The sequence below is a fragment of the Aotus nancymaae genome, unplaced genomic scaffold, assembly GCF_030222135.1.
Source record: "Aotus nancymaae isolate 86718 unplaced genomic scaffold, 86718_ANA_hifiasm-v0.15.2.pri h1tg000029l, whole genome shotgun sequence".
NCBI lineage: Eukaryota > Metazoa > Chordata > Mammalia > Primates > Aotidae > Aotus > Aotus nancymaae.
In genome coordinates, this window is record NW_026988442.1 from 44868139 (window position 1) to 44893856 (window position 25718).

The 25718-nt window shown below is 37.4% G+C and overlaps 1 protein-coding gene across 2 annotated transcripts in view; it reads right to left on the reverse strand.

Annotated features, from left to right (window-relative positions):
- Window positions 1-25718, reverse strand: part of B3GALT1 (beta-1,3-galactosyltransferase 1) — a 571010-nt gene that overhangs the window by 189627 nt on the left and 355665 nt on the right. For both annotated transcript variants that reach the window (XM_012440620.2, XM_012440622.2), the window contains exon 3: window positions 13628-13687. The gene's annotated coding sequence lies outside the window, so the exon portion shown is untranslated. The remainder of the gene's footprint in view (window positions 1-13627; window positions 13688-25718) is intronic.

Sequence of the window (25718 nt, forward strand, 5' to 3'; positions counted from 1 at the left end):
GAACCCTTAAAGCACAGGTTAGATACACAACACAGCACCTATCACTATTCCCATTTCCATAAAGTGGAGAGCCTCACAAGCAAGAGACAGGGCAAAACAGCAATTAGAGGCAACTTCCTATAATAACTTCCAGGGTTTGAATTTTTTAGTTAGAAATAACTATGAAAAAATATAGCTCTCAATGTTCAAGTAATAAAATCCACTTCCTGAACATGCTGCATAAACTTCAAATTTTCCTGCCAAAACATCCTGCTACGTATATGAAATGTCACCTAGTTTACAAATTGGCACACCTTTTATCAGGAGTTGGGGCAGTGATATGAACAGTTTTATGGGGTCCTTTCTAGGAAATAATCTTCTTGGGGCATGAAGACCAAGATAAATAGACCTGAAACTGGGATAAAAATTGGAATTGAGTATTAGTCAGTTCTGGAATTGGGGGAAATCATCACTACTACACAGTGACAGACAGCTAGTGCTCTGGTTCTAGGGTAGGAGTAAAATTATTTTCTCCACTCGAGGAAGAAGAGGGGAGATTCTCTCTCTTTGAAATGCCCTAAGCCTCAACTACTGGTCGTCTAGCAGGGATATCAACTACATTAGTGTATCTCTGCAAAGGAGTCCTCTCATAAGCAAGTCACAGAGATTAAAGAAATATTTTACAACTGAGGTGGTTAAAATGATCTCTTTACAAATGTTTCTCTGGCTTTATCATGAAGCATGAAGACAGAGCCCAGCACAGGTAGACTTTTCAGTATTTGCATTTACTGTCCAAAAGCCACATGAAATGCTATTTTGCATTACATTTTTGCCTCCTGCCCCTGTACAATTTATGTGACTGAGGAATTAAGATCATCTAGACAGTGTTGACGAAATAATAAATATTCTACAAATTTTATTTTGATAAAACTTCAACGTTTTCATGTAGTAAGGTTTCAGTTTTGAAGTTTTCATCTATCTGGTCACTTGTCAAAAGGCTTCTGTCTAATAATACATATTGAACTACCCTGTAGTACTTGCACTGCAATGTGGAGCCAAAGAAACGTAACAGAATAACTGCTGACAAAGGCCAACAATTAAAAAAATTAATTACAAACAAAAGAAACCACACGTGGAACTAGCTCAAGATGTTTTTCTAATTAAAGCTTTTATACCAGTTTCACGATGTCAACCGTTCAGGTATATATATCTTGTTTATATTTCTGAATTGGTTTTTTGGTTTTTTCAAATTGCAGTCAAGTTCTAAATCATAGAATTATAGACTTTTCAAACAGAAACTTAATGCCCAATTGAATAGGAGCGATAACTAAAATAAGAAAAGTGGCAAGTGATCCTTATATTCATGTTCACAACTCTGGGAAAAATTCTGGAAAACTCAAGACATAAAGTGAACTAGGATTTGTTGTTTCTTAGCGATCATCTTTATGATAAAAATCATATAGTTTTAGAGTTGGGTAGGTCTGTTGGTATCATTTAGTTTAAACTTTTACCAGATACACAAATCTACATGGCCTTGATTAACAGCAACTCTCTAGATTTTATTTATATGCCTCAAATCTCCTATATGTTTCTCTGCTGATTACTTCGCATTATACTTCATAGAAATAAGTAGATACGAGGCAGTAAATGCCCCATCTTCCTGTGATGAACTATATCAACCTAGTCGTACAGTTTCCATTAATGTATTAGTAAATGTGTAACAGTAGTCGAAAAAGGAATAGATAAAAGCTCTTATTTCTATCATTTGCCAATTTCAATGGTATAAATACTAATTTCAGGAGACCAACATGAAACTTTCGAAAGTAGACTTAGGAAGAGATGCACATAATCTGTTGTCAGGAGCAAATGGTCTTTCTCTTTTGTTATTATGATGAAGTTGTTCATAAAGGACAATTTTTCAACTTGAGATTTGGATCCAATCTCTTTTAATTTTCTTTTCTTTTCTTTTTTTTTTTTTTGAGACGAAGTTTCGCTCTTGTTACCCAGACTGGAGTGCAATGGCGCGATCTCGGCTCACCGCAACCTCCGCCTCCTGGGTTCAGGCAATTCTCCCGTCTCAGCCTCCTGAGTAGCTGGGATTACAGGCACGCGCCACCATGCTCAGCTAATTTTTGTATTTTTAGTAGAGACGGGGTTTCACCATGTTGACCAGGATGGTCTTGATCTCTTGACCTCGTGATCCACCCACCTCGGCCTCCCAAAGTGCTGGGATTACAGGCGTGAGCCACCGCGCCCGGCCCTCTTTTAATTTTCTAAAAACTTCATTCCTTATTAAACATCCCCTCTCACTAAATCATTAATTTTTCCATTTTTGGAGGATTTTTTTCTACCAGCATCTAACTAGCCAAGTATGATCATAGCATTCTTTTTCAATTCTCTCAATAGCACTTACCATTTGATACATTTCTTTTTACATGTTTAGATTTTTAATTGTGTTTATATTCTGTCTCCCTCAATTAGAATGGAAGCCTCACAAGTGCAGAAACCTTGTCTATCTTGTTCAAACCCTTTTCTCCAGAACTTATAATAGTTCTAGGCACATAGCACGTACTTATCAAATAGTTGATGATTTATGAAAATAATAGGGAACTTTATAGAACAGCCTTTTATCTTTGACAACACTTACTGTTAGAAATTTCTTTTTTACGTTGGTTGGGATGAATCTCTTCCTAATTCTACCCACTGGCCTTAAACATTCCCTGCATCTTAAGACAAATGAATAGATTCTGATTCATCTGAAGAGTATGGAAAATAATAGTGTATGCCTGGGTCATCAAAATACTTGAGGGAATCATATCAGTGTGAAACTAATACAATAATGTTGAATGATTTTTACATTATACAGTCTTATATACCACATTAATTTAAATTGATGTTTATTGGTAAATATTCTGACAATTAATGTTTAGAAAGGGTTCAAGAAAAACCTTATTACTTGTTCCTTGGTTATAAAGTCTTGGTTAATGAATAATTAGATATTTGTCCCAATTTAATAAATCATATATTTCACACTAGAAACGAAATTTATCTGATAACATTTCTATGAATTCCAAGCAGATGCAATAGATGACTACTTAAATCAGCAAGGTGATCCCCGCTCCCTCTGTGCTGTGGGGACATGCTGCCAGTGTCTTTCACCACTGATAATGCCCCTTTCAGGCTGTCCTGCAGGCTTCCCTTCCCCAGAACACCCCTTGAATGGTAGCGACCTTTAAGGTTTCTTTCCTGGGCCCGTTACTTTTCTCTTCCTGTATACTCTTCCCTGTTGAACTCAGCCAGTCCTGAGGATTCAATGATCAAAAGCTGACAATTCCCTAAATCTTATTCTCCAGCTCAAATATTTCTTTAGCTTTAAAATTTGCAAACTCAACTGTCCACCAGACATTTATATCCCCTGGGTATCTCAAAGGAACTGCTCTCAAACTAGATACATCTTTCTGCACTCCCCGGTAAGCACACTTCCATTTCCCAATGTTGCCTATCTCAGAGAATGGTAGTACCCTCAACCAGTTGAAAAACCGTTCTTTTCCCCCATAATGGCCCTTTATTATATTCTTTAGGAGTTTCCTCTTTCCTGATTTCTCTCTTCCCTAGATGGTGAGCTCTGTCTTCCTCACTGTGGCATCTACAGCTCTAAGCACTGTGCATAACAAATAGAGGTTCTGAGTATTTGTTGAATACCATTATTTCTCTAGTTAGACAAAAAAAATCGATTCATCCTTTTGGGGTTCCATCTCTCTCCCAAATCCAGACACTAAATATATTAGTAAAGAGCCAAAATTGACTATTTATTAAGTGAATATGGTGCAATTTGGTATACATTATACACTATAATCACTTTTCCTTTGCTTCACCAATAATTAGCTGTAGGACTGCTAATCCCAAGTATAAGTCACAACTTTCAAATATGCCAATTCAATGCCTGAATGCCTTGTCATTGCTGTCATTTTTGATGCCTTTTTCTTTCCAATTACATGGTTGAAGCACAAGATACAGTAAGTATAATTCTTCTTCATTAATATCACAGTGGTTTAAATTTAGATTCCTTAGAGTTTTCAGGAAAATGCATGTAAAAGAGGATTGAAAAAGTTGTTAATACTTTGTAAAAAATAATTCAACTCTACTAAGTACAATTCCAAGAGAAAAAAGGTCCTGAAAATTTCTCTTTTCAACAATGAGCATTACACCTAAATTTGCTGTGGTTACTTTGCTTGTTTTTGTTCTTTGTCATAAAGTTTCCATGGATGTACTGTGATTAGATCCAAGTGTTGAAACATAAGGAACAAAAGAATGATTACTTTCTCAGAAGTGAAACTGAGCTCTACTAGAACTTGGGAGAGTGGGAGGGCACTATCTAAATAGGAAAATTATGGGCAGGAGGAAGATTACAAAGTGGTTTTCAGTTTGAAGACTTCAACTGTCTTAGAAAGGCCAACATTCTGTCATCACATAAATCTGGAAGATGTCTATGCGATAGGAAGAGGATGTCCCATCTGAGTCCACTAGACTGATACCTAAACACACAGTGAGACTGTTGCTGTCATCAGGAGAAAAGGAGTTCCAGAGGGGCTGACTCGACGTATGGAATACTTTGACGCTTTCTAAATTTAATACATTTTTACATGAATAAAATTGCTAGTGGTGTGTGTGTGCATGGATATTTCTCTACTCAGGCATTTTCATTAGTTTGCTGACATTTGATCAGACATTTAAAAGTCTTTTGACTAACTCACAGGCCTACATTGTCAATTTCTACAAGTACTAGATAATATGAAATCAGTACTAATAACAGCTGTGACAGAATTTAATAAAGCACATGAATAAAATTTGTAATTTTCACAGGCTAATTTACACATATATATAACTGAGAAATGAATTTGGAAGATGTTGGCCTCCCATCTGTCCACACAGATAAAGATAGGAAAAAAATGATTTACAAACTGTCAATGAACAATTTTAAATGAATTCTCATGTTCCATCTGAGAGTAAATTTCCAATGTCCTAAATATACTTTCTGAGCTCCCTTGCTATGGGTATTATTTTATTTCCATGTGATTCCATAATTTCCAGGTACATGTTACAACATGTTGGTTTTCAGGCTCTAAATTATTAATTTTTAAGTTTGCACGATAAAATTTAGTCAGTGTTATTTGTGGTTGATTTTCACAAGGTCAAATGCTCAGGATCTTTCTTCAGGTTTGCTTTTCTTCTGAACTCTTGAATGCTCACCTCCTTCACTGAATTAATTTCTGCTCTGCTGAGCTACGTTATGAAATTACAGTACACATGCCAGCCCTCGAGTTGTGTGTTATTTAAGCTGAGTTTCTAGATTACAGAGGTAGGCAGTCTTGTTGTTAAACTTCCTGCTTGTTTCAAGCTCCAACTTAAAAACATATGTAGCCAATAATGTGTGCTGCATTCAAATGGAATTTGTACATCTCATTTAGTAAAAAAAAATTAAGATTAAGCAGGTGAGAAGAATATTAGTATAAATCTCTAAGAAGAAGTGTAGTTCCATATTTATATGGTGGAATATTGTTATAGAGAATATTAGTCAATTCCCTTTACCTCCCCTCTATTCATGGAATTTGTTCATTAATACTCTTATTTGGGCCTTCATTATCCTCCCTGGATAATTAAAGGCACTAACTACTGATTTAGTGGGTAGTTACCTGGAGTAGAGGGAATATAAAAGGTATTATTACAGAATCTGAGAGTCAAAAGTTACAGTCTAAAGTTAAGTGGAAAAAAAAAAGAAGCTGGGTGTTGTGACTCATGTCTCTAATCCCAGAATTTGGGGAGGCTGACGTAGAAGGATTTCTTGAAGCTGGAGGTTTGAGACCAGCCTGGGCAACAAAGCAAGATCCTGTCTCTACAAAAAAGTTTAAAAAGTTAGTCGGGCAACTGGGCGCGGTGGCTTATGCCTGTAATCTCAGCACTTTGGGAGGCCACGACAAGCAGATCACGAGGTCAAGAGATCGAGACCAATTTGGCCAACATGGTGAAACCCCACCTCTACTAAAAATACAAAAATTAGCTGGGCATGGTGGTGTGTGTCTCTAGTCCCAGCTACCTGGGAGGCTGAGGAAGGAGAATTGTTTGAAGCTGGGAGGTGGAGGTTGCAGTGAGCCGAGATCATGCCACTGTACTCCAGCCTAGCAACAGAGCAAGACTCTGTCTCAAAAAAAAAAAAAAAAATTAATCAGGTGTGGTGGTGCACACTTGTTATCCCAACTACTTGGGAGGTTGCGGCAAGGGGATCCTTTGAGCCCAAGAGGCTGCAGTGAACTATGATTGAACAACTAATCCAGCTTGAATGACAGAGTGAGACCCTGTCTCAAAAAAAAAGAAAAGAAAAAAGGAAGAAAACAAGAAGTTGAGTTAGGCAAAAGACAGAACACTCTGATGCAGACTTTCAGAGTAACTTTTTAGCTCCCCCTTCTCACTCATTCCCAGGCTGGGAGACGTGGGGAGCAGAAAGTCTGGAATAGATTTCACAGGGTGAGATCTGAGAGGTCAACCTGCACAGCCAGCACCACAACTTGCCTACACAGCAGAAGCTGGTAACAAGGAGTTAGTTTCTTCTTTAGTTCTACCCGACGAGAGACTAATAGTAGATAGTATTATTATCATATGTATCCTAACTGTCTTGCAGTCTAAGTATGCTATGAGTATTAGCTCATTTAATCTTCACATGATCCAGTAAGTTCTCTTATTATTTCCACTTTCCGGAAAACAAAACAGAGGCACAAAAAGTGATATACCCAAAATGTAATAAGCGCTAAAGCTAGGATGTCAACCAGCCAACCTGACTCCAGAGGCCACACTTTAACCACTACTCTACTGCCCTTTCAGGATGGTCCATTCAGGTAGCCAGCTTGGCATCTCCCGTTTCTTGTCTAGCTGGAGTCATAGCCAAGACTTTGCGTACCAACCCCACAGATCTACTGTGTATAGGTAACTTCAACAGCTCAGAATAGTCACTAATAAGACTAAAGAATGCATGGTGGGATCTTGGGTGGTTGCTAGTGATGAACTGAGCAAGGTGGGACGAAATGGAGCCAACAGGTGAACTCCCACCAGGGCACCGGCAGTGGTGGCGCATATATAGGCATCTTTCAGCTACTGAGGTGGTTTTGATACTTTAATCCTTGTGGTGTTAAGGAGACTCAAGCATAGACCCTTAACACTCGGCAAATGGGGAAGCCTATTAGGAGCATGAGCCTGCAATACTCCTGTAAATATCATGGTGAAGAAATGCGGTGCATAGGAAGGGAAGTTGAGCCTGTTGACCTCTAAAGCCTTTCACTTTGGAAGCCTTGATAATTCCATGATTTCAGAGGGATATTGCTGCTCTTTCTGCAATTTCTATCTTTTAATGTTGGCAGCTCAAACAGGTTCTCGGATGCTTGGAGTGAAGCTACTTATTAAAAAATAATTAACAGTGAGATCATCACGAGCAAGGCTGAGTTTTAACAAAAGAACTCATGGAATTTTCAGGGGTTTAAAACTGCTATATATAAGCCTGAAGACTAAAATTAGCAACAATGAATAGGAAATAAAGCACTGTGATTAATGTCCACATTGACCACAATTGGGTAGCTGCCTGCTGTTTTGAATCTTAATTTCTTCAGACCTTTTTGTACTAAATACTTTTTAGGTGATAAATCAACAACCACTACCCAAATTAAATGACTACATTTCATTTTTTGAAGCACAGGAGAAAAGTCTTCTTTATATGCTTTTACTATCACTGGCATCTAACATACATACATATTTTTACAAATGCCATTTGTAGATAGATATTCCCTTCAATAAATAAGAAAGCTATTCTCCACAAATACTTAGCATGTATAGGCACTCAGCTATTAATAGGGGAGGTGGTTTTTCTTTTTTAACACATAAGACACATACGTATGTACATACATAGGTACACATCCATATAAATACACAAACTTCATTTTTCTTATGGCATGACTTTTTAAGCTAAAAGATGCATGAAAATGTGGCATGAAGTGATGAAAAGAAAGGCATACAGAATGTTTAATATTTATATGCTAGCATACTTACTATGTGCAAAAACTACCACAGTCACTGGGGACAAAGATGAATGAGACATGGGTCTGGCCTGAAAGAGTGTCTATTATAGAGGTGACAGGAAGTGGGAGACGTGGGGTACACAGATAAAGATATCACTAATATCTAATAAGGGCATCATAAGGCGTACCACATTTAAGCAGAAATAATCATTTAAAAGGAATCTGTAAGGCAGGCATCCTGATATCACAGCAGACTCTCAACAACAAAAGATACGCTGGAACTTTAAGAAGACCACTGAGGAATTCCTTTGTGATGAATGAACACACACTTCAGAATAAAAGCTGCTATTTATTGAATGTCTACTTTACATTCGTTTCTCTAATTCTCACAATGTTGTAAGCCTGTTTTTCAGATGAAACATCTAAGTTTCAGAGAGGGTCAGTGAGCTACATAATGTCACAGTGGGATAGTGGCAGAGCAAGAATTCAGTTCTAGGGCAGGCCACAATTCCACACCACTAAAACAAGAACAAGCTTGTCTGGCTTTGGCTCTGCTGGTCATGTTTTCTGCAGCCAGGACCACTCTTTTCCCAGGCTGTCTGTTCGGGATTGGCTGCTTTCTCCTTTCTGTGCTCTTAGCTGTTGGTAGATTATCTCACTCTTGGCTGTTGAGATTGTACTGGGTACAGCCTTTGTCAATGGCTTCAAGGTTTTGCTTCCCCCCAATATGTTCAGCAAAATGCTGGCTTCCTGCTTTCCTTGTTAACCCCTGGGGTGGCTCTTGTGTGTTTGGTTGACCCTGCAGTCTTCTGTCTATTGTAAGCATTCAGAATTCTCTGCTTGATCAGTGGTGTGGGGTATGCTGGGGCAAAGGGAAGGGATTTGTCTGCTCCCTTTGGCAGGAAGAATTGATTCTTTGTCAGGGTTAGAGTTGCCAACAGATGCCCCTTTGTAAGGTGTCATGATACTTCCTGGGTAACACCATTGAATGTTTCCTGGGGAGCAGAACTCTAGGGTCGTTGCTGAATTACTATTTAACTTCCACGGGTATGTGAGCCTTCAACTGCTATTCAACTGTACTATTGAACTCTGCACGTGATAAAACTAAGATTCCCATGAACTGAGTCTTTGATAAAAGGAATCATGCTCTGAATCTTTGACAGAACATGTCTGTTTTGTTCAACATTGTATACTCAAAGTCCAACATAATGCATACATGGCACATAGTAGGTGTTCAATAGAAGTTTATTGAATGAGTGGACCTGGAGAAGAAGCAGCTGGCTATGTGTTGTTATCTCAGCATTTATCTCTTTTTTCCTCTGAATGAAGAAATGTAACTATGTTGACTGCACAGGTTAAAAGGTAATTTAGTGAGTCAGATTATAAGAGGTAATGAATATAGGAAAAGTAATGAAGATGTAAGTTATAGGAAGACAGTTTTGGGGTGTGGGTAGTACTGTCTGGACTATACCTATTCTTAGAGTGACTAACAATCACAAGTAAACTGTCTACCTTTCTCTCTCATGCACACACACCCTTTCTGCCCTTCCAGGAATATATCTGGATACACATACAAAGGTGCTACAGAATTTCTAGGGCAGGCAACATGAGAAGGACTGGAGCAATTGTATTTTGAGCTCCCTAACAAAAGTTCATTGCATAAATACTGAATACTTCTTTCACCTAGAATCAGGACAATTTACCTTTGTATAAAAAAATAGGTTTAGAAAAGGCTTTGAAAGGTCAAATCTAACATCTGTTTCCCTAAGAATTTTGTTTTAAAGCATGGGTAACATATAATTAAGGGGCATTTATTCTATAAAAGGAAGAAATACTCTTTTGTCTCATTTGGTTTGTTTTGGTGAAGAAATTGGCTTATTTCTGTTAGCATATTTCCATTTAGATTTACTTTCAGAGGGGAAGCATCTCTTCTTTGAACTTCAGCTTTATTTAATGTTTGAAGATGAAAGAAAAAATAAAATGTGATGGGATCCTGAAAGTACAGAAGTTACCAAATTTGTTTAAGGAGAAATACAAAATCTAAGCAGACCTATAACAAGTAAAGAGATTTGGTCAACAATCAAAAACCTCCAAGCAAAGAAAAGCTCCTGACCAGATGGCTTCACTGATGAATTCTACCAAACATTTAAAGAAGAGGTAATACTAATCATTCTCATCAAAAAATGAAGAAACACTTTCTAACTCATTCTATGAAATGAATATTATCTTGATACCAGAGCCAGACAAAGACATCACAAAAAAGGAAAACTATAGACAAATATGCTGTATGCATAAAGATATAAAAATTCTCAACATTTTGTCCCTGAAATACAAAGTGGTTCAACAAAACAAAACCAATCAGTGCAATATATCACATTAGTAAAATGAAGAGGGGAAAAAACATAGTCATCTTAATTGGTGCAGAAAAAATATTTGACAAAATCTAATACTACTTCATGATAAAATCACTTACGGAGTAGATATAGAAGGTAATTTCTTCATCCAGATAAAAGGCATTTATGAAAAAGCTGGTGCTAACATCACATACAGTGGTAAAAAAAATTAAAGCTTTCCCCCTAAGCTCAGGAACAAGACACGGATGCCCATATTCATTACATCTATTCAGAAGTGTATTATAAATTCTAGCAAGATCAATTAGGCAAGTAAAGAAATAAAAGACATTTAAACTAAAAGGAAGAGGGAAGAATATTTGCTGATGAAATGATCTTATCTACAGAAAGTCCTAAAGAATCCACAGTAAACAAACAAAAAACAATTTAAGCTAATAAGCAAATTTTGTAAAGTTGTAGGATACAAGATCAACATACAGAAACAATTTTATTTCAATACAAAAGCAATAATCAATCAAAAAATCAAATTAAGAAAACCAAGCTAGTGTAACATATCCATATAATGAAATATTATTCAGTCTAAAAAAGAAAAAAATTACTGACACATCCACTGGTGTGGGTAGCCCTTAAAAACATGCTGTTAAGTAAAAGAACCCAGACACAAAGGTCTGTATTGTATAATTCAATTTATATGAAATATATAGAATTTATAAATTCTTAGAGACAGAAATCAGATTAGTGTGTGTTTGGGGATAGGGAAAGGAGGGAAATGTGACGAGACTATTCAGTGGATACTGGGTTTCCTTTGGGGGTGACAAAAATGTTTTAAAACTTTAGGGTAGTGATGATTGCACATCATTGTGAATGTACTAAATTATAAACTTTAAAGGGGTTAATTTTATGTTATGTGAATTTTGCCTCGATAAAAATAAAAACAAGAGAAGAAGGAAATTCTGTGTTACATTTGTTATGTATGAATTAGAGTGAATGTAAATTAAAAATGCCAAGCTTTATCTTTGAAAAATTGATGAATATTAAAAAGTAAACATTTTTTAATGCTCAAACAGTTTTTAAAAACGAAAAGTGAGGAATTATATGTGGGTAAGGTAGGGGTGGTAAAGCTGTGTTGATAAAAACAAAAATCTTTTCTACAGGCCCCGTAAGTCAATCAGAAAACATTATTTGCTCATACCATGTTCATGGCATGACACTATGTAGTTTGAATAACTGAAAGACTATACAATCTACTGTCATCTCCTTGTCCTCTTGTGGACAGGCAGAAGCAATGCGATTGACCTAGGAAGAATATTCTGAATCTGACTCAGGCAGGGAGGTGAGTTAATGGGGGTTAAAAGGAATAATAAAGGGGAAAACCAAACTGAAAGCCAGGGAACACGTCCAGTAGTCAATCGAATGGGGGAAAAACAGAAGTATGAGGCAAAACAATTAAACAGGGGCCACCAGATGAAATAGTTCCCATAAAAGAGGATGAGTTGGTGGCATATGGAAAAATAAAGATAAAGTAATTAAAGGCATTTATAGAGCACCTGTGGCCTTTGATGGCTAAACAAAATGCCACTAAAAGCACCCACTTAGCTTGAAAAACAAACACACAGAAATTAGAAAATAATTTGGTGTTAAGTTGTTCTTAATTTTATCTGAACACAAGAGAAATCTATATATTAGTGTGGGGCAGAGATGGGTAAGAATATTTCATATGGCAAATTAAATTTATATTGTAACCTAAGAAATGGGTAGGAATTGGACACAGATGGGGTGAGTAGAGACATTTCTTGTAAGCAAGGAGCATAATGAGATGGACACGGGAAGGGAAATATATGAGACGGCAAGGACTTTGTTTAGTGCAATAGTTTATATTGTACGAAAAAAAAATTGAGTTGGATAAGAATCTTGGGACCGGATCAACGAAGTTCTTAAACACCTGCATGCAGAGTTTGGACATTATCCCTCATGCTTTGAGCAAGGCTATAATATGATGAAAGCAGAATTTTAGATCAATTTAATGGTATTTATAATGAGTTGAAAATTCGAGACAGCATAATAGGGAGATGACCAGTTAGGAGGTTTTTATGGTAATCCAGGTAAGATTATCATGAGGCTAGGATGATTATACTTAAATTGAAAGAAAATATTATATAAACATAAAATTTAGTGGTAGATTAATTAAAAGAATGAATTCAAGTTGAAGAATTTATCATGATGCAAAGGTTTTTAAGATGAGAAACTAAAAGGAGAGTAGATAATTGTACATTTTAGGATGAAGAGTGTAATTGGGTTGTCGCTCAAAGGATAAATGCTTGATAGGATGGAAACCCCGTTCTTCATGGTGTGCTTATGTCACATTGCATGCCTGTATCAAAATATCTCATGTGCCCCATAAATACATACACCACGTACCCACAAAACTAAAATAAATAAATAAAAGGAGAGCAGAAACACCATGAAAGATGGAGTCACTGGGAAGAACTAGATTTGCTGCATGAACAATGAGCCCATTTGGACACTCTGAGTTTGAGAGCCCAGACACATATCATAACGATTTCCTCTAGGGAAGATATCCAGAATGGGAAGTAGAGAGAGAATACAGGTCATAAAATACAGATTTGAAAGTCATCATTTGACCACTTCTAGTCCTCTTTCGAAGGGTTTCAATGTTAAGGATATTTTGGAAAAAGGACTTAGCATATTGCATCATTATTTCATGGAAGGATTCTGCCTTTCCTCTTGCATTTGTCTATTCCTACAGAATGATGAAGAAACAAAGACTTATGGGATGAGAGGAATGCCGTTACAGGGTACCGCACAGCATGTAAGCTGCTGCTTCGAGGGAAGTATTCCCCTCAGGGGCTTCCCTTTCCTGTTCATGCTCAGCTTGGTGCTGTAAGAAATATAAGCCAAGTCAAGTGTAAACTCAAATGTAAATAATCGAGTTGGATTTTCAGGAAAATTTGTGCAGACATGTGTCTGGGGTCCCCACTAGCCTCATTGTTTAAGCTGTGTGGGTACCTTCATGGGGAACATGGACACTTCCTTTCTGAGATGTACATTAAATATGCTTGAGAAGGTTCATGCCTAATTTTAAGTTGGCTTTTCTGGCAGGTGATTTCTCTATTCTAATAAAGGCAGCTTTCTGTATGGAAGGTGAGGTGAGACCACTGAGGATCAAAAGCAACCACAATAAGAAACTACATTGAGCCAAATAAACTTTATACTTACACTTTCAAAGAGGCGATCTCTACAACGCTTCTGAGGACCCAGCAGCACAGCAGGGGAACTCTTTAAAGAGAAGGAAAAAAATACATTTAGATTAAAATCTTAGAAATGCTGCAAATAAAAAAAAGCCCTATACAAATATTTTAATAATATCCACCTGCTTTCAAAATTTATTGTCAGAAAAATGATGCATTTCACTGACAAATGATTGCTGACCAATCATTTATCATGCTATTACTTTCTCTTCTTGTCATTTTTTATTTCTTTTTCTTCTCACAAGGGGAAGTGGGTCCTTATTCACCCTCAGGGAATAAATGGTTTCAGAACTGTGCCAATTCAGATTTGTTTGCAAGATGCATTTTTTCAAGTATCTGATTTTCCACTGTTGTGGCTACAAGTATCATTAGAAAATCCTGTGATGGCAGCTGGGATGAAACAGCAAAAGACAGCAACTCACAGAAAGGTAGTTTCAGCTGCGTAAGCAACTATACTGGTGAGCTGGACAAAGAGAATCTGACGTGGGTAGGCACAAGGAGAAGGAAGAACAGGATAATAATAAAATAGTTCTCTCTTGCTCCCTTTACGGCAAGAAAGAACTGCTTTCTTATCTAGATGACTTAGAGTCTAAGATGACTTAGGCAGAAACCGTGGGTCCTACCCATAAGTGACCCAGAAGTCTGAATCAAGGAGGCCTTCTCTTTCTTTACTCAATCTGCTGGCTCACTTAGAACAGCTCCCACATTTTTACTAGGTCTGTGGGGATGCTTTTTGAGATTGTGGTTGTCTCTCCTAATTTATCCTCAGGAAATTTAATTTGTACCAAACCATTTCTTTTTACAAGCCTCAGATGCCTGTAACAAGAGGGGTCAAAAGAGATCATCTCCATGCTTTCTTCCAACTTAATATTCTGTGATTCCAGAAAACATACAGAAAACTGTTCACCTGGAAAGGGCATTCAGGCGGACACAATTTATTCAGAAGTCACTCTGCATTTCCATTCATAGCTTTTGAAGCCACTTTCCTTATGAAAAACTTACACAGACACTTCTCAAACACTGCGATCACCCACTCCCACCCCAAGTATAAATTTTTATTGGGCCTGGTGTAGTGGCTCACGCCTGTGATCCCAGCACTTTGGGAGGCCAAGGTGGGCAGATCATTTGAGGTCAGGAGTTTGAGACCAATGTGGTGAAACCCCGTCTCTACTAAAAATACAAAAAAATTAGCCGAGTGTGTTGGCTCATGCCTGTAATCCCAGCTACTCGGGAGTCTGTGGCAGGAGAATGCTTAAACCCGGGAGACAGTGGTTGTAGTAAGCCAAGATTGCGCCACTGCATTCCAGCCTGGGCCACAGAGTGAGACTCATCTCAAAAAAAAAAAAAGAAAAAAAAGAAAAGAAAAGAAAAGAAAAATTATTGGCAGTGGCCAAGGGTAGAACAAGTGTAAACACTTCTAAAACCAGTGAAGTGTCATGAGATGTGTTAACAATTTAGTCCTCAGTCTACCAGTGCTTATTATTTCTGATAACTTCCACAGCTTTCCCCTTCTGTGTTTGTAATTCGATAGTTAAATATTTTATCTTGTCTGCATCACTCTACTTCTCCAAAAAGCTATTAATGACTTTTTAGAGAAGAATCAAATATTGCCAAGAAATTTAAAAATTATGTTTTATTAGAGTAATTCTTATTTAAAAAAGTATTGCTAGAAAAGATCTGGAAGAGCTATGAAAAATAAATCAGGTTGGGGAGCATTTGGTGGTCAGTTCTGCAGGCTGCCTTCTCTGAGCAATGGTGGATGGCTGAGTCCATTCAAAAGTCAGCACCTTTAGTCTTGCCTGCTTCAGTAGGAGTCTTGCCTTAAAGATAACAAGAGGGCTGGATTATGGTGATGATAAAGTAAAGCTCTTGCCCTAGTACTCTCCATGGTGCTGTACTCAGAATAAATGGGAAATATATGGAAAAATATTCTGAAAGTGAAGTTTCAGACTTTCTCCAGTAAATACTCAGTTGCAATTAAGCATTCTGGGTCAACATGGCTCTGAGTCTGAATGGTGCTAAGCTTAGATAACAGACGCAATATGGCAAATTCTGGAAAGAGGGCTCCTGTTTGGAAGTGCAAAAGAAAATCTATTAAGAATGTATTAACCAGAATAAAAGCTGGTAAAATGTTTTTAAGATCAACTCTATAAGTGAGCTTGAAAAACGTTTCCTTTAGCTACTCTGTGTACAGGGTTTTCAGGGCTTTTACTGGAAAATTATGTCAGTCAAATCAATGGTGGTACTCTTTTCAAGTCCTCCAGGAAATTGTCCCTTCCTGGTCTTTTTTTTTTTTGTTTCTTTTTAAAGAGATACTAAGGGTTTCTGCTTGTTTGTTTTATACTGGTAAGAACTTGCTTTCTCTCATCTAAAACACCTTAGTTAAATTCATTCATCTGTGTTCTTGCTTTAGACCCAAATCTGACTTTTGACTGTTTACTCCAAAACTGGCCTTCCAATGAGTATCCACTTCTGCCAGTATCAAAACTACTAACTATGATGATAAAAATAATTATTGTTAACAATTCTAAACAGCTCCTTAAAACTGTGAACACTGAACTCTTATGGTTATTTTGTGCTCTTTTATTTTTATTTTATTTTATTTTTTTCATTGTAATTTAGGTTCTGGGGTACATGTGCAGATCATGCAGGATTGTTGCATAGGTACACACATGGCAAAGTGGTTTGCTGCCTTCATCCCCCCATCACCTGTATCTGGGATTTCTCCCCTCATTATCCCTCCCTACTCTCCCCACCTCCGCTGTCCCTCCCCCAACCCCCTCCTACTGACTGCAGTGTGTGATGCTCCCCTCCCTGTGTCCACGTGTTCTAACTGTTCAACACCCACCTATGAGTGATAACATACGGTGTTTGGTTTTCTGTTCTTGTGTCAGTTTGCTGAGAATGATGGTTTCCAGATTCACCCATGTCCCTATGAAGGACATAAACTCATCGTTTTTTATGGCTGTGTGGTATTCCATGGTGTATATTTGCCATATTTTCTTTATCTTACTTTACATTTTAATTTGGGGTTGTATTTTGCTCTTTTCTCTCTTTTCTGCACTGCTAATCCCACCCAATTTACAGACATTGCACTGTCTAAACATGAAAGAGAGATAGAGGTAAAGACAAGACAATTCAAAACAACTTCCTCAGTTCTCTGGTTCACTTGACAAAAAGAGCTATCCCCATAAATAACTTAGTATGATAATAATCAGGAGTATTACTGCTCCCACAGACCAGTCTGCCTATTGGTGCCGGAGGTTCGCCAACCTATATAAATCATACTGCCAGTTTACCCACACCTTATACATCTGTAAACAGATACAGTTCAGTTTAAATAAACCGCAACCTCTGCCTCCTGGGTTCAGGCAATTCTCCTGCCTCAGCCTCCTGAGTAGCTGGGATTACAGGCACGCGCCACCATGCCCAGCTAATTTTTTGTATTTTTAGTAGAGACGGGGTTTCACCATGTTGACCAGGATGGTCTCAATCTCTTGACCTCGTGATCCACTCGCCTCGGCCTCCCAAAGTGCTGGGATTACAGGCGTGAGCCACCGCGCCCGGCCTAAAAATATATACATTTTTATACATTTTACACATTAATAGAATTCATTCACTTATAAATTTCTGATTATTGGATGCCTAATATTACATTAGTCAATGTTTTAAGTGCTGTGAATACAGAAGGAGCACAAAATATGAAGCCTCTCTTTTTGCAAAGTTTATATTCTTGAAGAGGGAGACAGATATCAATAACAACGACCATAACAACTCAACAAGTAAATATATAATATGTGAGAAGAAAAATAAGGCAGGTTATAGGCTATATTTAGCCTTACTCTTCTCCTGAGTGAGCAGTGAGTGATAAGGCACCATTTGAGACCAGGTCAGGACCTTTCCTAAAAGGGTAACATTTGAGCAGAGATTTGAATGGAGATCTCAAGAGGATAAGTTTGAGATGTTTTATCTTCTGATAGCCTGTAGTCACACAGCACTAATCCAATAAACGAATCAGAAAATAAAATTATTTCAACTAAATAGTCCATTGAACAAGGACAAAACAACTGGTTTTATAGTCCAAAATTTTTACTTTTTATACTGGCTGGTTTTATGGCACATGAATACAAACTAAGATATTACTTTAGGTTAACTATCTTCTAGGGCAAAATAAAATCCCTGGCTGGAGCCCCCTGATGGTAAAAAAATCTTTGGTGGTTATCACCTTTTTTTATTCTAGAACTTGAGTAGTGAGTGATAAACCCAGGGAGTAGCTGAAAATTGTGATTGTTGTTGAACTCTGTCTCAACAAGTCTGCAGTGAGAGTAAGCAGCCATCATACAACCGAAGGGATGTCAGCAAACTAGATGGTGCTCACAGCTATCTGTCAACCAACAGGGATGGACTGAGTGATCTGCTACTTAAAAACAATCATTGTGCTAGTTTATGGAGAACAGATCCTCTGGACAAAGAGTCAAAATAGACGAAACGGATGTGGAAGAAAACTAGGAGTTCCAATGGAAGATGCCTGATAGATACGTTGAGAAGGCACTTGGCTATGCAAGCCTAAAGCTTAGGGAAAGTCAAGGATGGAGATAGAAGTTGAATATTCATAAGAACACAGATGGCCCTTAATTCTATGATTACTATGGAGAAAGCATAGACAGGAATAAGAAGGGGGCCCAGCACCGAGCTCTGGAGCACTCCATTATTTGCAGGGCTGACAAGAGAAGGAGCCTGCAGAGAAAACCAAGGTCGGTCCCATTATAGGGAAACCAGGAGACTGCAATATGTCATGAAAGGCAAGCCAAGAAAAGACAGCACTTCAAGAAGAATGGAATGCCTAACTGTGTCAAATGCACTGCAAAAACAAGCAGTGATTATGTAATAAAAATAATAGCAGCTAACATGTGTTATACCTGTATTATCTGTAAAACATTGTTTTAAGGGTTTACACAGATTATCCCATTCAGTGTGCACAATACCCGTATGGTAAGTAATGCTACAGTCACAACTGTATAAATGAGAAAACTGTGGAAGAAAATAGTAATAACTTGCCCCTGGTCATGAAGCCTGACTGCTGGATTTAGGAAGATGGATAACGTTGGTGGTCTTAAACGGAGCTGTTTCAGTACAGCAGTGAAGCACCTAGAGTGACTGAAGTGGTTTGAAGGGAAAATGGAAAGTGAGAAATTAGAGATATCAGGTACAGACATGCACAACGTTACTATGCCTAGTACTTAGAATATTCAAAACAGATAGAAGTTATTAAAATAGTGCTAATTGTAGTTATTCTTTCAGGTAACTGTCTTTCCTGCTGAACCATAAGCACTTTAACAGCATACTTTGTATTTCTTCTCTTTTTTTTTTTTTGAGATGGAATCTTGCTTTGTTTCCCAGGCTGGAGTGCAATGGAACAATCTCAGCTCACTGCAATCTCTGCCTCTTGGGTTCAAGCAATTCTCCTGCTCAGCCTCCCGAGTAGCTAGGATTACAGGCACGTGCCACCACACCCAGCTAATTTTTGTATTTTTTTTTTTTGAGGCGGAGTTTCGCTCTTGTTACCCAGTCTGGAGTGCAATGGTGCGATCTCGACTCACCGCAACCTCCACCTCCTGGGTTCAGGCAATTCTCCTGCCTCAGCCTCCTGAGTAGCTGGAATTACAGGCACGTGCCACCATGCCCAGCTAATTTTTTGTATTTTTAGTAGAGACGGGGTTTCACCATGTTGGCCAGGCTCGTCTTGAACTCCTGATCTCGTGATCCACCTGTCTCGGCCTCTCAAAGTGCTAGGATTACACGCGTGAGCCACCACTCCCAGCCTGTATTTCTTAATGTCTATATTTTAAGCCTTACGTAAATTTTTCAATTACTGTTTATTAGTTTAGGATTAGGAAGAGGTTAACAAAAGAGATTTATTTTGAAATGCTTTTCTAGATAGGGTACGGTAGGGTTTGAATAGATAGAAAGGTCAAGTATAATGTTCCAAGGATATTCAGACCACTGTTGAGCTCAATATATAAAACTTTATGAAATGTTAAGCCAATAGTTTATCCCAAATGTTCATTTATGGGATGATAGCTCTGTCTGTCTAGATTGAAGATCCACAGCTCAAAAGCCTACAGAGACCCGGCTGGAATGGAAATGAACACCATGAGTCAGTTCTAAGCTTTGGAATGAGAAGACTGGGGCATAATAAAGAAAAGCCAGAAGTCAAGAATTTTCATGTGAAATCTGCCTCCTTTTTTAAAGTGTTGGCATCTAATTCAATGTTTTGGATAGAACTGTTCAGAGTGAAACGAACATGGACATGTGATTGTCCTGGTCCAAGTCCACTAGTTTATGTCTTCTGGTCTGCACAATATCAACTCAGCTAATGTGCCGAGTTGATTCTAAGGGGGGAAAAATCAAACTTACAGTAAAACAAGTGAATTACAGACTTTTTGACATGGTTTATTAAAATTTTAGATAGCAAGGCAGCTGATAGTTTAAAAATAAAAACCATACAAAAAATATATATATTCCAAGGCCTTTCATGACAGTAGAAAAGAAAAAAACACAGGTAACCTGTTATCATTAATACTTACAACAGGTCTGTCAAAAACACTGTGTGCTCTAAGGGAAACTCCATTGCATGGGGCTGGCTCTGAGGACTACTGTTAAGGTGAATGATGTGTTATATTGCTCCCACTTTCCTAATTCTGAGGCTATACTTGAGGTGACAGCCTTAGGCAGCATTCATAGGAGTGGGAAGAGGCAAGATCAAATTTTTTCTAAGGGAGAAAAAGTATCTTCTATAGTCAGTAAATATTTTATAATTGCTTGGCACATCTCACAACATACTGCTTAGATCAAAAGAATATTATCTACAGAGATGTTATTTGGAACATCATATTATACAAAACTACTGCCTGTAGCAGTGCTGACGAATAATATTCAAATCCATCATGTAATCTTAAAAAACTTTCTTAGCATCTTAAATTACAATTCCTCTCAGATAACCTGAAAAGAAATTTTCTGTCATCCACTTTCACAAGTAACATCATTTCTCCTGGTTGGGTCTTTGGGATTTGACATCAAGGAAGTATGGAATTAGGGTGCTAACCAGATTCAGGGGCCAGTTAATACTTCAATGATTTGAATGTCAACTTAATTATTTCTTTTGATCAACAATGGCAGCAATGGCTTTGTTATTTGGATCTGTGGAATGATAGATACATTATGTACACATAGATAGACCAAAGGAAAGATTTTTTTTTAGTGTATTGGTGCTTCATGGTTACTTTATTTGCAGGAGTATATGCTATAGGGAAGCTGATTTGCCATAATATTGCCCATCTCTGTATCTCTGTCTATCTAAGTCTCTAGTAATCACTTATTATATAGTTTCTGGATTAAATTAAGGTACATAGCATAATGAAAGTTGTGAAGAAGTTACGGAAAACAATGGGCTTTCTTTCCTTAATGTGTTTCTGCTTTGACTGAAGTATCTTTACAGGTTTGTTACTGGATATTTAAAAAAATAAATGATTTCTATAAGCTCCAACATTCAGATTAAGAATACAAACTCATTACCAAAATGTAGATTAATTCTGAACTCATAGGTAAACCAGGAAGCAGACGCCTATTAGGGTACTGTGGAAATAGTCAAATTTGCAACATGATATTTCTTAGGCTGGATTTTACAAACAATGATCCTTCATAGCTTACATCATGTAACTTTCTATATCTTAATGACCCATGATGGTTTATCATCAAATTAGCTAGAAAAGAGGACTTAAAACCTTCCCTACACATAGAAATGAGAAGTACTTGAGGTGATGGATACTGCAAATACTCTGACTTGATCATGACATAAAAAATAGTAACTTTCTATTTTTTATTTCTTCTGGAGACAACGTATGTCCCAGAAGGGGAGATAACGGGCATACTTCTTATTTGAGCTCCTGTGGCTTTTTACCTCTAATCACTTTTAAGCATATGTACAACTTGCATCTTAATTAGAAGTTCAAACTTGTGAAAGTATTAACTAAGCATACTCCTTGCTCTCACCATAGGCAGGCCCATGGAATTAAAAATCAATCACAGAATGATAGAACAGAATTGTTAAAGCAGGAAATTAAGGACCAGAAAATAATTTGCCCAAGTTTACATGGCTAATCAATGGCAGAGTTGCAACTAGAATCCTAAATTGGTGTACTTTTTACTGTATTAATGGACTCTATTAATGTTAAAAGCTTGATAGTCAAGAAAGACTTGAAAACTATCAGTAAGATTCTATTTAAATTTTTTCTTATTTGCCTGTGAATATAGCCTAACCCCCTCTTTCTTAATGAAGGCACAAAAACACAACAGAATCATACAACTTAATGAATACAGTGTTAATATCAAATTTATTGTTCAAAAAAGTAAGTCTCAGTTTTTATAACACTAACATTTTGCATATTGTTAGGCTAAAATTTCCTATTCTGAGCTCTAACAACCAGATCATTCCTTGAGCCACTCAAGTATGTGTTCCCTCTTTTAGTTCCCTCTCTCTGACTTAAGAAATTTCAAACACAAATCTCACTGCGTGGTACAGTGACACATGAAACATGGCAGATTGCTGACTATGGGAAGCCAAAGGGCATGACAGCTTGCTTTAAACAAGATCACTGAAAAATCCGTTTTGCTTTAAGTTCATACAATGTCACATCATTAAACTGTGCTTTCATTTACGAAATATGACTACCATGCTAATGCTATTTTGTTTTAGCTGTGCTATTGTATGGTGAAAATGTTTCGATATCATACAATAGCCTAAAACACATTTTAGTTAAATTTTATTGAAATATTTATGAAATTACGAATCTCTGAGCTTAATTTTCAAATTGATTAACTAAAATTCATTAGGTTGCTCTATCCATGGGCCCACTTCGATAGCATATCTACAGGGCTAGAATTTTCAAATATGCCACTTATTGCTTTTATTCTATATCCAAAGAAGTATTATATGGTGTCCTATGTGTGACAAATACTTGCCAAAGGTTGACAAAAGCAGCAGCTTTGCTGATTCTGACTTCCTGCTTTGTTCACTATTGCCACTACTGATTTATTCTGTAATTTGTTTCTATTATTGGCCCAGCAACTGTAGGCAGAGATTTCAGAGAGGTGAGGCATGCAAACCAGAAATGAGTCAAAGGCGGAGGTATCCAAAAGAAAAAAAAAGAGTGAAATCATGTCATTTTCAGCAACATGGATGGTGATTATGCTAGCTGAAATAAGCCTGGCCCAGAAGGACAAATATTGCATATTCCCAGTCACATGTGGAAGCTGAAAAAGTTGATCTTATGAAGACAGAGAGTGGAATGATGGTAACCAAAGACTAGAAAGGGTGTGAGATGGAAAGGGGGATTAAGAGAAGTTGCTTAATGAGTACAAGCATACAGTTAGAAGGAATGCATTCTAATGTTCAATAGCAGAGAAGGGTGGCTATAGTTAACAACAATGTATTGTATATTTCAAATTAGCTAGAAAAGAGGACTTAAAACCTTCCCTACACATAGAAATGAGAAGTACTTGAGGTGATGGATACTGCAAATACTCTGACTTGATCATGACATGCTCTATGCGTGTAACAAAATATCACATGTGCCCCATAAACATGTACAAATATTATGCATCAACAAAACAACAGATACAGGCACCTACCTGTGCTTTCACTTAAGCACCATATATATGCACCACAAAGTAGAAGTGAAAGCAAGAGGAATCCATCTTGATTCTGAATAGGAGTTGGTGTCTGAGTATGCTCCCCATACATATTCCTGCAGACATGGGTGAGAGCCAAAATATCTAACAAACTGGAATAGCAAGGGCACTAACTAATCAGAGTAGCTGGGAACAGCCATAGTGGCATACTACTGAGTGCCTACCTTGATACAGAGCATGTCTTCAGCATGGTGAAGAGAGGGTCTTCTAAATTCTAGGTGGGGGTGGACTAATTCTCTTCATTTCACCGTTATCAGAAGGTACTCTGCTCCTGCCCTGCCACACTCTCCTGCCAGGCAGGAGAAGAACCAGTGATGAAAATTTAATATTGCTTTGAGAATCTTAATCTCCTCAGCTGCCAACAAAGTGGCTTTTAATCTGCCCATTACTTCTTAGTTCAATTTCTTTTTTAATATCTTTAAAAAAGGAGAGATAAGTTTTTGTCAGGTTTGTGAAAGATTAGATGGTTGTAGCTGTGTGGCATTATTTTTGAGGCCTCTGTTCTGTTCCATTGGTCTATATATCTGTTTTGGTATCAGTACCATGTTGTTTTGATTACTGTAGGCTTGCAGTATAGTTTGAAGTCAGGTAGTGTAATGTCTTCAGCTTTGTTCTTTTTCCTTAGGATTGTCTTGGCTACACGGGTTCTTTTTGGTTCCATATGAAATTTAAAGTAGTTTTTTTTTTTCCTAATTCTGTGAAGAGAGTAAATGGTGCTTGATGAGGATAACATTGAATCTATAAATTACTTTAGGCAGTATGGCTATTTTCACGATATTGATTCTTCCTATCTATGAGCATATAATGTTTTTCCATGTGTTTGTGATCTCTCTTATTTCCTTGAGCAGTGGTTTGTAGTTTTCCTTGAAGAGGTCCTTCGCATCCCTTGTAAGCTGTACTCCTAGGTGTTTTATTTTCTTTGTAGCAATTGTGAATGGGAGTTCATTCATTATTTGGCTCTCTGTCTACTATTGGTGTATAGGAATGCTTTTGATTTTTGCACAACAATTTTGTATTCTGAGACTTTGCTGAAGTTGGTTAACAGCTTAAGGAGATTTTGGGCTGAGACAATGGGGGCTTTTAAATACACAATCATGCCATATGCAAACAGAAACAATTTGACTTCCTTTCTTCCTATTTGAATACACTTTATTCCTTTCTCTTGCCTTATTGCCCAGGCCAGAACTTCCAATACTATGTTGAATAGGATTGGTAGGAGAGGGTATCCTTGTCTTGTGCTGGTTTTCAAAGGGAATCCTTCCAGCTTTTGCCCATTCGGTATGATATTGGCTGTGGATTTATCATAAATAGCTCTTATTAGAGATAGCTTCCATCAATACCTAGTTTATTGAGAGCTTTTAGCATGAAGGGGTGTTGAATTTTATCAAAGGCCTTTTCTGCATCTATTGAGATAATCATGTGGTTTTTGTCATTGGTTCTGTTTATGTGATGAGTTACATTTATTGATTTGCGTATGTTGAACCAGCCTTGCATCCCAGGGATGAAGCTGACTTGATTGTGGTGGATAAGCTTTTTGATGTGCTGCTGGATTCAGCTTGCCAATATTTTATTGAGGATTTTCACATCAATGTTCATCAGAGATATTAGGCTGAAATTTTCTTTTTTTGTTGTGTCTCTGACAGGTTTTGGTATCAGGATGATGCTGGCCTCATGAAATGAGTTAGGGGGGATTCTCTCTTTTTCTACTGTTTGGAATAGTTTTAGAAGGAATAGTACCAGCTTCTTTTTGTACCTCTGGTAGAATTTGGCTGTGAATCCATGTGGTCTGGGGCTCTTTTTGGTTGGTAGCCTATTAATAACTGCCTCCGTTTCAGAAGGTGTTATTGATCTATTCAGGGATTCAACTTCTTCCTGGTTTTGTCTTGGGAGGGTGTATGTGTCCAGGAATTTATCCATTTCTTCTAGATTTTCTAGTTTATTTGCGTAGAGGTGTTTATAGTATTCTCTGATAGTAGATATCACTGGTGATATCTCCTTTATAATTTTTTATTGTGTCTATTTGATTCTTCTCTCTTTTCTTTTTTATTAGTTTGACTAGCAGTCTATCTATTTTGTTGATCTTTTCAAAAAACCAGCTCCTGGATTCACTGATTTTTTTTTGAAGGGTTTTTTGTGTCTCTACCTCCTTCAGTTCTACTCTCATCTTAGTTATTTCTTGTCTACTGCTAGCTTTTGAATTTGTTAGCTCTTGTTTCTCTAGTTCTTTTAATTGTAGTGTTAGTGTATCAATTTTAGTTCTTTCCCATTTTCTCTTGTGGGCATTTAATGCTATCAGTTTTCCTCTAAAC